The sequence below is a fragment of the Xyrauchen texanus genome, chromosome 13, assembly GCF_025860055.1.
Source record: "Xyrauchen texanus isolate HMW12.3.18 chromosome 13, RBS_HiC_50CHRs, whole genome shotgun sequence".
In the NCBI taxonomy this organism is placed as follows: Eukaryota; Metazoa; Chordata; class Actinopteri; order Cypriniformes; family Catostomidae; genus Xyrauchen; species Xyrauchen texanus.
In genome coordinates, this window is record NC_068288.1 from 21572153 (window position 1) to 21583139 (window position 10987).

The following is a 10987-nucleotide window of genomic DNA, read 5'->3' on the forward strand; positions in this document are numbered from 1 at the left end:
ATAAGACCCTATATTTTGAATTTCGTAATTTTGTTAATTTCGGGGTAGGCTTCCGTCGTGCCACGCACAGCGCGTTTTAGTATATGAACAGATTTAGCGCTTATAACTTGCCAATTTAACTTGCCAATTTATTCTTCCCAAATACATATTATGTATGTTTTTATACTTTGAAATTGTGGTGAAAAATAACTGTAGTGTAGTTGAATACTTAATTTTTAATCAACTCAAGTAAAAGTACTATTATTTATTTATACTTAAAAAGTAAAAAAAATTGAAAAATGTACTCAAGTACTTTAACGAGTGTAGTTGTAAGTAGATCCTGGCTCTGACAGTAGATCCTGGCTCCAATTCTGCACTTAGACTGCAATATCTTAGTGTATGTAGTATTTATGAGCCTCTGTCTTTCACTGTCCTGGCGACCACAGCAATTTATACTCTTGGGTCAATGTACCTCCACTCATTGGTCTTTATGTAAGAGTTTCATCAGGGAGAAAAAAAGGTCTTTGACCTCATCATGATTCCTTATATGACTGAAACATACAGTAGACTGTTAATCAAATAAATAATCATCCTTCAATAAAAGGCCCTCATCGGTGATGGCAATTACACCATTAAGGAATAAATAATGCTTCTAAATAGTGCCTGCCATAATTTATTTTGAAAACACTAAATTCTATATTGAAGATTATTTATAGAGCTGAGTTTAATTTCTCAGGAGTTTTTGCAAAGATTAAACAAAAACCTCTAGTTCGTAAACTAGTTTGTAGAGTTAATGCAAACTGATTTATTTGGTGTATAGATTAGACAGAAACTGCAGTGCTTCTACTTGCCAAAAAAACACTATATAACGAGAGAGAGAGAGGTTGAGATATTATATAGAACATACTGAATATTGTTGCAGAGAGATTTGGTTTCTTTTGTAGGATGTATTACTAATACCTTTTGTAAAATATTAGCAGTGCTAATTCTTGCAAAAGGCTTGTCTCTTTAAGACCGTATCCAGTGTCAGGCACACACCAGTGGTTAGTAGCTGCATAAATTATTTAGGGTATTGCTCTTTTGAGCTGAGATAGGGGAGCAGGAAGGGTTGGGAGGGAAAAAGAGACGCAGCCACAAGGGATCTGGTCAGACTGGCATTGTGTCGAACTGAAAGCTGGTTTCTCACTGCTTCCCGTCTGGGCAATACACCATTTCTTGTCTTCCTTTTGTATTCTGACCACATGCTGTATGGAATTATATGTGTGCCACAATGATATTCTGAGCATGCAGTATATTTTGAGAGCACAAAAATGTTCTCTGTGTGCAAGATGGTATTTTGAGGGCACCAAAAGATATATTGCACATGTGATTTGTAAAGCAATGTATCGTCTTGCAAAGATTAATTCCCTTTGAGCAAACAAATATCAATTTTGCTCTTGAATTAAGTTTCTTTCAGAATTCTGAAATTTACGTAACTCCTTTGACTGCTTGTTTGCTCATCAAGGTCACAGCATTATAATGTGCCAGAAATTCAGCCAATCATCGATGAGGTGGTAAATTTGATTGTCTGGCTTGACCACAGATCATACTGCTAATGAAAACGAAAAGAAGAGGAGTGTAACGGTGACGGCCCCCACAATAAATGTAAATAATTCAGTTCATATAATAATATTTAAACAAATAAATCGGCCGCCAGACAGGATTAGACCTGTCAAAATGCACTTTAGACCTTGGAAAGCTTTTATAAACCACAGGTCACAGCAATATTATAAATCTTTTTACAGTACTAGGAAATTACCACTAGACAAAATATCTCTTTAAAGATTTACATTTGAAACAAAAATTAAAATGTTAATCTTACAATTAAATAAAAATCAAACAAAATTTCTGTTAAATAAAAAAAAAAAATTTAAAACACCATTACAAAATCAAATGATTGAAATAAACACATGGCTGTGTGTACTATATGTGTGTTTGTGTACAGGGTGTGGGTGTACGTGAGAGAGGTCAGGCTCTCTGGGGTATGTGAACACGAGTGTGTTGGGTCAGTAGGTTCTGGTACCTTGCAGTGTGTGAGCCACTGGTTTGCAGGAATGCAGAGGGAGAGTCACAAATGAGGGGTTGGCAGGCCAGACCACCAAAGACCACCAAAGACCACCAAAGTAATCACCTTTAGCTTTAGACACTCTGTTTCATCACAACTCTTTGCAGAGCACTTCGGCGGGTCAGCTGACTCTTTCTAGTTCCCCTTTACGCACGCATAGGCGGAAATCGCGGGTGGGTCAGGACCCCCCCTATCTGAGGGTTGCCCCCCCCCCTCCCTAAAATATCATTAAAATATGTGTATTGTAAATAATATAATGATATATTCTTAAAATAATTGTTTAAGAAATAAAATAATACAAATGCAAATGGGGCAACAACAAAAAAAACCTTGGTGTCCCCTTCAAAAATTGCTCTTGAGAATTGTTATGTTTATTGTCCCCCCCAACATTTTGATGAAATTTTCGCCCCTGCTCACACGACTCCACATTAACAACTAGAGTTAATAGTGTAACAACAAACACTTTTTAGTGAAGAGCTTTTTTTGCTGTCAGTTTTCACCATTTGTTCTCTCTCCTCCATTCACGTTCCTTTTCTCACAGCACAGGTACACAAAGGCAACTTTGGAGGGTTTTCACTCCGCCACAGGAGAAGGGGATAGTTTGTTTTCAAGAAAGGAAATGTGTAACACACTATGACAACATGAAAGCAGCTCTTTTGTTAATTTATCTGTTTTTATTTAACCTTTATATAATATTTTGTTTTAGTCTGTACACTGCCAATAGACTTACTAGCTAGCTAACAATCTGGCTAGCTCTCTTAGTATGTTTCTCTTGGCTAATATTTGGCTATCTAGGTTACCAAGTTACATTTACATAGCTTTTAGCTTGGCCATGTTAGCTACCACTTTCATCAACATTCGGTTGAGTTAACTGCAATTGATTCATGTGTACACACTGCATTAAAAAAAAATCAGTAAATGCATTTAGGCAGAGGGATTATAAGACTAGTGTTCCACTGGCCACAGCATGATATACAGGGTGAAATACTCGCTCAATTCACTGACTTGTGCCGCCAAACTGCTCCATGTTACAGCTCCCCTTAACTGGGAGAATGGGATGAGATCTGACTATGGATTAACAGCTGCAAGCAATGTACTACATGGTTTGTGTACGCAGACAAAATGTATTAATTTCTTAAAATATTACAGATTAAAATAATAAAATAATAAATAAGATTTGTGAAATAAAGTTTTGAAGACATTTTGGTAGCATAAAAACTATTCCTTTCAAGTAATATTCACGTTTGCAGTTGTATGCGATCAACCAGTGGCGTCTGTACACACCGTGGATCAGCTGAAACATGTGTGCGCTGAAATAACAAGTGACTTATTCCTTGAACATGCTAGGATTGCATTCCCCACTGAATTTTATCCCGACGTCTGAAAAACTTCTCAAGTTGACTCTGGCATTATCAATGGGCACCACATATGATGACATATATGATGCAGGTTCAAGTTTGGATTTTATTGCTTTAGATAAGGCAGTGGTTATTCATTATTCATTTTCGATGGAAAACAAATCATGCACATTCCAGTTATTTAGTCTTTATTATTGTAGGAAATTTGGTTGATGTAAATGTACGCGTTATGGATTAAAGTGCCCGCGTACCTCCACCATTATATGTAGGAACAGTACAGTATGTGTGAGCTAAGAATTTAATTAAATTGTCCTTATTCTACATTATTATGTAAGGAAATTTATAATGGAATTAGTTGCGTTCGACAAACATTATAAATGAGATAAATTACAAATAACTAGATTATTTGTCTGAATAAAATTCTTCACAATTAAAATCATAATACAACGTTTATTGTATCTGTTAACAATTTCTATTGTAAGGAATTAGCTTTAATAAGGGAATTATGATTAATTCACTTATTGGAGTTATATTAATCTTATGGCATATTGAAAATAATATCACACATATTTAGGTACAGCTTTGAAGTGAAATTTTTAAAACAGGGATGAGATTATTTATCAAAATATACCACAGCCAAATTATCCTTGAATACAGACACACTTTATTGCTATTCTAAACATAAAACTAATCTAACACCTAAAACATGAAACAGGTTGGTGAGTAAAGTGACAGAATGTGAAATAAATGATCAGTACAGTGAAAATGAACTTTACAGAGTCTCTTGACAATGCCTTAAGAACCATTTTATCCTTCTTTGAGTCACAATCGATTTGCAATCAAAAAGTTGATTTGTGATCTTTTGTGGAGGATTCTTACAAACTCCCACTCAAAAATAGTGGATGTTCAATTATTAACATTTATATCTTGAAAATGGTACAAGAGACATGACATTCGTTGTGATCAACATTCTCTAAGTAAACAAGCAAACATTTACATACTAAATATGACATCCTTTCATGAATATTATACGTGTAAGTAACATAACATGAAAATATATAATCCTTTGAAAATGTGAGCAAACCTATAAAGGAAAGCTTTTTAAGAGTGTTTGAATGTGAGGAAATTATCCAAGTGCTAGGATGCACTTTGAATTTTGGGGTGTTGTTGCCTTTAATTTTCTCAAACACTGTACTTTTAATTTGCAATTCAAAGTTTATTACGAGGTACATATGAATGACAATGAGAGATCCTTGGCAGAAAAGTCACATTTATTATATGTAATATGTAAATGTAATGTCATTTAATTCAGTAAACTTTGGTTATAAAATATTTACCTGTTCTATCCAAGAGTCTTAACCAGTCAGATTTCACATAGGCTAAATCAAACATATTAATAAACACCAGCACGTCTCAGACACGTAATAAACGCGTTTTTGTCAATATAGTAAGACTCGCTATCTTCTGCACTCAGCAGGAGTCAGAAAGCATGTCTTTCTGTTATATGGATTTTAATCGTGGCTGCTTGACCGGAGTGACCAGCGTGCATATATAAAATATAAACAAATGTAGAGGCGCCCAAACTAGCTCTTCTGATTGGCCAAAATTCTCTGATCTCTGAACAGTGCCCGCCTGCTGCCTACAGATGCACAACTCACTTTTGCTCCATATTTTACACAGACATGTGGTGCAAAAGGGAGAGCGCGCAAAAAACTGTGTTTGAGACTCGTAGTAGCAGATTCAAGCAGTTGTAGTTTTGTATATGTGTTTGTGCGAGAAAAATATGAAAGAAAAAATATATATTTGTGAGAAAATATTCTACAAGTGTGCAACTCTTGTTGGATGAATTTGTCCCTGACTTCAATTTTTTGATGTGGGTGTGTGAATATGTTTTGCACCATATTTACTGCAACAACTGTAGCAAAAATGTGATTCGTAGAAAAGGATTTGTGCATCTGCAATGAAGAATTTGAGGTGTAACTGTTGTGTTGTGTTTGTGGTAGAGAAAAAAAATTTACAAGCTTGCAACTCTTAAAAAAAATTTCTCTGTGACTTCAAATTTACTGATACACATGTGTGGCTAATCTCTACAACTACAAATAACACTGTCACGGGTGCTCATTTGATTTGCACCAAATATACTTTCATACTTTTCTCCCCAATTTGTAATGCCCAATTCCCAATGTGCTCTAAGTCCTCATAGTGGCGTAGTGACTCGCCTCAATCCGAATGGTGAATCTCAGTTGCCTCCGCATCTGAGACCGTCAGTCCGTGGTGTCTTATCACATCTTATCACGTGGCACGTGTGGCCCCCTCTAACAAGTTACTTTTAAAAGTAATGCAACACTGCTCAAAATATCACCTTGCCTGCACAGATACATTTTATGTGCTCAAAATATAATTTTTCACACAGAAATATAATTTTTTGTGCACAGATTTTGGCACATATATAACTCTATAATGCTGCACTGTAAAATAATTGTTGAGCAAAGTTTCGCATGTTTTAAGCTGATCCACAGTGCGTACAGACATCACTGGTTGATCGCATACAATTGCAAGTGCGCATGTTGATACAACTTGAATGGAATAATTTTTATTGCTACCAAAATGTCTTCAAAACGTTATTTCACGAATCATATTACTTGTTTATTATAGAAAAAAATGCTAATATTTTAAGAAATTAAGATATTTTGTCTGCGTACACAAACCATGTAGTACGTTGCTTGCAGCTGCTGATCCAGAGTCAGAGATCATCCCATTCACCCAGTTAAGGGAAGCTGTAACACGGAGCTGTTTGGCTGCATAAGTCAGTGAATGAAGCGAGTATTTCATCCTGTATGCTGTGGCCAATGGAATGCTAGTCTTATAATCCCTCTGTCTAACCTTGTTTACTGATTTCTTTTTTTAATGCAGTGTCTTATTTACACATGAATCAATTGCGTTTCACTCAACCGAATGTTGAATGTTAAATGCTTTAAATCAGCAACATTGTTCAATATAAAATTTTTCATTCAGACAACTGTGTTAGGCTAGTTGGGACAACATTTTTGGGAATATTATTGGTCTAACATGTGTTTTTATGTAGATGCAGTAATTCACATTTCGTATTATCTATGACTTAAAAAAAAACCATAAGCTGGATAAAATGCAGGCTCATTTTTTACAGTGTTCATATATGGAATGGACAGGAGTAACTTTGTGATTTAGTGTCAGGTGGCCGCCATTGTCTTCACTGCACAGCATCTGTAATGTTTTAGATGCACATTTCTGGAAATGTAGGCAGAGCGTAGTTCTAGCGGGAGGACTAGCAACTGTACATCATCATTAGCTAGGTAAATCCTAGCCAATCACATGTAAGCCAGTGGTTATAAGTCTGCTCACAATCTATCACATTGCTGTTTCAGTGTGCTAACAGGGCAACCTCCACCACCCCACCACAACCAGTTGAGTCCCGGCCTGCATGGGGGTAGGCTCCTCGCCCCTGCCTCCTATCTCCGGCAGGATATGACGTTTACGAGTACAAATTCTTTGGACCGCCAGTTGGGGATTACGCCAAAGAGAGACATTACATTTCTGTTTTATATTCATCAAATAAATGTCATCTTAAATTTCACTCAAGTCTGTGAGTCTTCCTGATAGAACTGTGAGTCACACGCAAATGGATCTCTGTGTAATGATTGAGTTGCCATAGAGACTTTGATATTTATCAGGAATAGATGATGTAGTTTGAAGTAGCTCAGTTGTGGCCAGAGTGAGATACAAATTGAACAAGAGGAATTGGAGGGTATAAAACAAACAAAAAGATAACAGAATGAAAGGCAATAGAAAACAAACAATAGAAAATTAAGTCCCAGATGAAGTCAACAACCAACTGATGACCTGGCTATGTGTATAGCTAGATCAGTGTATTGCTTTGTGTTCGATATGAGTGAAACCTAAGCAGCCGATGCCATGGTATGTTCTGGATGCACCATGGATGGTCTGTGTCCCTTCCCTCTTTTGTACAGCGACAGACCAAACAATTGCTCCGAACCACACAAAAATACTATATATCATCATTACAGCATTTAGAGAGACTGATGTGCAGGTCTGTTTTTCATCATTACATTGTCACATTTAGACCAGCAGCATCGATGTTCAGTGCTTTAACATGTATCATCTTCAACATCTTTTAACTTCAAATCAAATGCATCAAAACCTCTGTTATCTTCTCCAAAAGATGCTTATGAATGTCTACTACATGCATTTGATTGTTCAATCCTTAATAATTCTTAAAAAAAAAAAAAAACATATATATAATTGTACTTAAAAGTGTGTGTATATATATATATATATATATATATATATATATACACTTTTAAGTAAAATTGTATATATTTTATTTTTGAATTGTTGACATTTCCTGAATTATAGTTTATTGTATTTAAATATTATTTTTTAATTATTAAAAGGGACTGTTAAAAGATTAGGCAACCCATACAAAGCCTCTTTTTATCCAATTATGATAAAAAAGTTTAATATGATTAAATAATGTGATAAGTTTCTTGTTTCAGTTTTTTTTTGTCTCTGATTCACTTTCTCATTTGATACAGAGAAAATGCAAACAGAGGCTGAGTCAGAATTCAGAGGTGGATTAATGTCAGAGGGAAATGTCTCCTTTGTGAATGTGTTACATGGGTTTACTGGATTTGTGGGGAGCGCACAGTCCAATTTGCTCTAATATTTTGTGAACTGAGAATAATCCCGAAAGCTGATTTTCCTTGACAGATAGCTCAGCGGAAAGGCCAAAAAGAGGTCAAATATTATTTACTGTTCTTTGTCATTCTGTTCACTCTTTTTATGGAAAAAAGGAAAGTAAAGGAAATTAAGTACTGTTAGCATAAGCACTGTAAAAGCTGTTAAATGCTTGATTCTAATATGCTGACAGACATTGATTAATTAGATATACCTGTATGGGTATTAAGTATTTGTAATTCCAAATCCATTAAATTTAAATATTTAAATGATCCGTGGTCAATTATTTTTAGCATGTGTAAAATTGTGAAGGAATCCTTTTTTTTTTTTTTTTTTTTACCTTAAATTTATTAAAAGTAGAGTAAAACAATGTAAATAATTTTTCACCTTTACAGAAGTGATGATGGGACATTTATCTTTTCAATTCCTTAATTTTAGACTAGTTTTTTTTATTTAGACTACCCTTTCAATAACCAGAGATGTCAAAAATGACATTGTATTTTGTTTTTTAATTATCTATAATTCAGAATTATGTTTCTTTGGGGCAAACAATTGACATTTATTCAAAAATATTTTGAATATCTTTAAATTCATTCTACATTATTTATTTTGTTTCTTTTAACAGACCACACACATACAGTCATGCTAACCAGCATAATCCACTGAATCTCATGTATTAGACAGGTTATGCAGAGCTTTGTGTGTGTGTGTGTGTTGTGTGTGCGCGCACGCAGTACTCAACAGGGAATCTAATCACACATTCTCCATCCCTCCACCCCCTTCCTCCTCTCCTCCCCCCCCTCTCTCTCTCTCACTCTACTGCATTGATGTTCCTGCCTTCCACAGTGATGATGTCACTGGTTCAGTCAGTCTCAGCATCACTGTTATAGGCAGTCAGCAGAGCCATTTTGGCTTCTACATTACAGGGTTCTCTAAAATCTGCTCCAAGAAGCCTTCTTTCACACGAGTAAGCCTCACTGGGCACCCAGCTACACGACACATCTCTGGAATAATAAAGGACCCTCTGATTAACAGAGGAAAAAGGAGATTGTTTTCGACATTTAAGAGGAAGAGCTGTAAAAATCAAGAGAATCTGAGAAAGCAGCACAAGAGGCAGTTCTGGGAGCTGATCTGTAGAATCAATAGTTGAGTGCATCAGAGGATCACCATTGTAAAAGTAAGAATTTTTTTCATAGTCATTGTGTTTTAGAGGATAATGCAGTATTAATGAGGCTCTGTCTGTTTATTTGGTGTTGGGTCACCAGGGTGGGATTGCCATGGGGTGCGGCCATTCAGAGCCTGTCAACAAATCCAGACATTATCATTATTAGAGAGAGAGAGAGAGAGTTTTTATTGAGAATAGGAACAGGTGTTGTTCACCATAAATGGTCCTCTATCCTATATGTGTACATATTTTTAAGTGCAGGCAGGAAAAATGCACTGTCATTCATTGTCTTGGGTTGGCACTAGTCAGCCTCTCAGTAATGACTTCAGGATATTGCTAATGTATCACGATTTTAGAGTGAATCCTTTTTTGTGGAAAGATAGGACACATTTTTGTTTTTAATTAATATTCAATACGTATAATAACAGCAGCTTGGTTAAAACGTAATGGCATCTGGCATCATAAGCTTATGCAACTGCTTATGAATCCCACTACGTTCGTAGGTCACTGTTTTCTTAGTCATATCTGGCAAGATTAACTACTTATTTCGATTTCTTGACAATTGCCTTGAAGCCTGAAACATTTTTATGTCTTCTATGATTTTATGGAATTAATTTTGTAGAAAAGATTGGATACATTCTGCTTATCTGTAATGAGGATCTGCAATGTCCATTTGAGTTCATGAAGTGGAACAGAAGTCCAATCTTAATTGTGACAGTATATTTTATAAAATAGATCAAGTTTGTATTTTGAGTGACTATTCTTGTTTGAAAAAATGTCTTGGCGACTATTTGACCCGCAAAACTGACTTGACCATTTCCTTTGTGATTTATTCCTAAAAATAAAGCCAAGGTCAATCACTAGTTGTTATGAATGGACATTAATAGAGGAAGTATTAGATCATTTATAGAATTTAATTTATGGTAAATTAATGTTTAATCGTTTATTCTGTTCCTGCTTAATTACTATTCTGTAACAGCTCAGGGGGGGAAATGATAGCATAATACACCATATGAAGTGTATATACAGAGTTTATTTATTGCAATCACTTCTGAACCAACTTGATAGCACAAAAACACTGAAGCATTTTGACTGAGATTAAGACGTGTGTTATTAACTGTCATGCTGTCTTGAGGTTCATGTCAGGGATTCTAACTAGACTGGAGTAATGAGACTCCTTAATGACACAGAACAAACCAGAATGTGACTCAGTGTGATTTCAGTCTAAATGAAAATGACAGAATTCGTTGAAAACAAGACTGAGGCTTAAAGGCCATAAATATCCCCATATACATTAATTGTACCTTCGTTTGGTCCAGTTTTGAGGCTGAGTTGGAGTCTGGGTTTGTGGCTGCCAGCTCTGTTACTAGGCTATTGTAATCTTAGGAAGCGTACTGACATTTAGCCAGCCATGCACTTCTTTTGTTGCTGTCGGCCCAGTATCTCACTGGATCTGTAGCTGAACATGCATGATCTTTTGGTGTCATATAAACACAACCTTTCAGTTTTGTCTAAACATTAATATATTGCACATACTTTGCAGAATATATTTGTATTTATTGTTTAACCTTATCATTAGTCGCCACTGCTCAGTTACAATGATTTCATGCTTACCATATTTGCTTCAGATGAAACAGATTTTCATGT

The 10987-nt window shown here is 35.5% G+C and overlaps 1 protein-coding gene across 1 annotated transcript in view; it reads left to right on the forward strand.

Moving 5' to 3' along the window:
- The first annotated feature begins 9274 nt into the window (after nucleotides 1-9274).
- The window catches only part of LOC127653611 (kinesin-like protein KIF1A), a 74643-nt gene continuing 72930 nt past the window's right edge, over nucleotides 9275-10987 (forward strand). The window contains exon 1 of the mRNA XM_052140347.1: nucleotides 9275-9352. The gene's annotated coding sequence lies outside the window, so the exon portion shown is untranslated. The remainder of the gene's footprint in view (nucleotides 9353-10987) is intronic.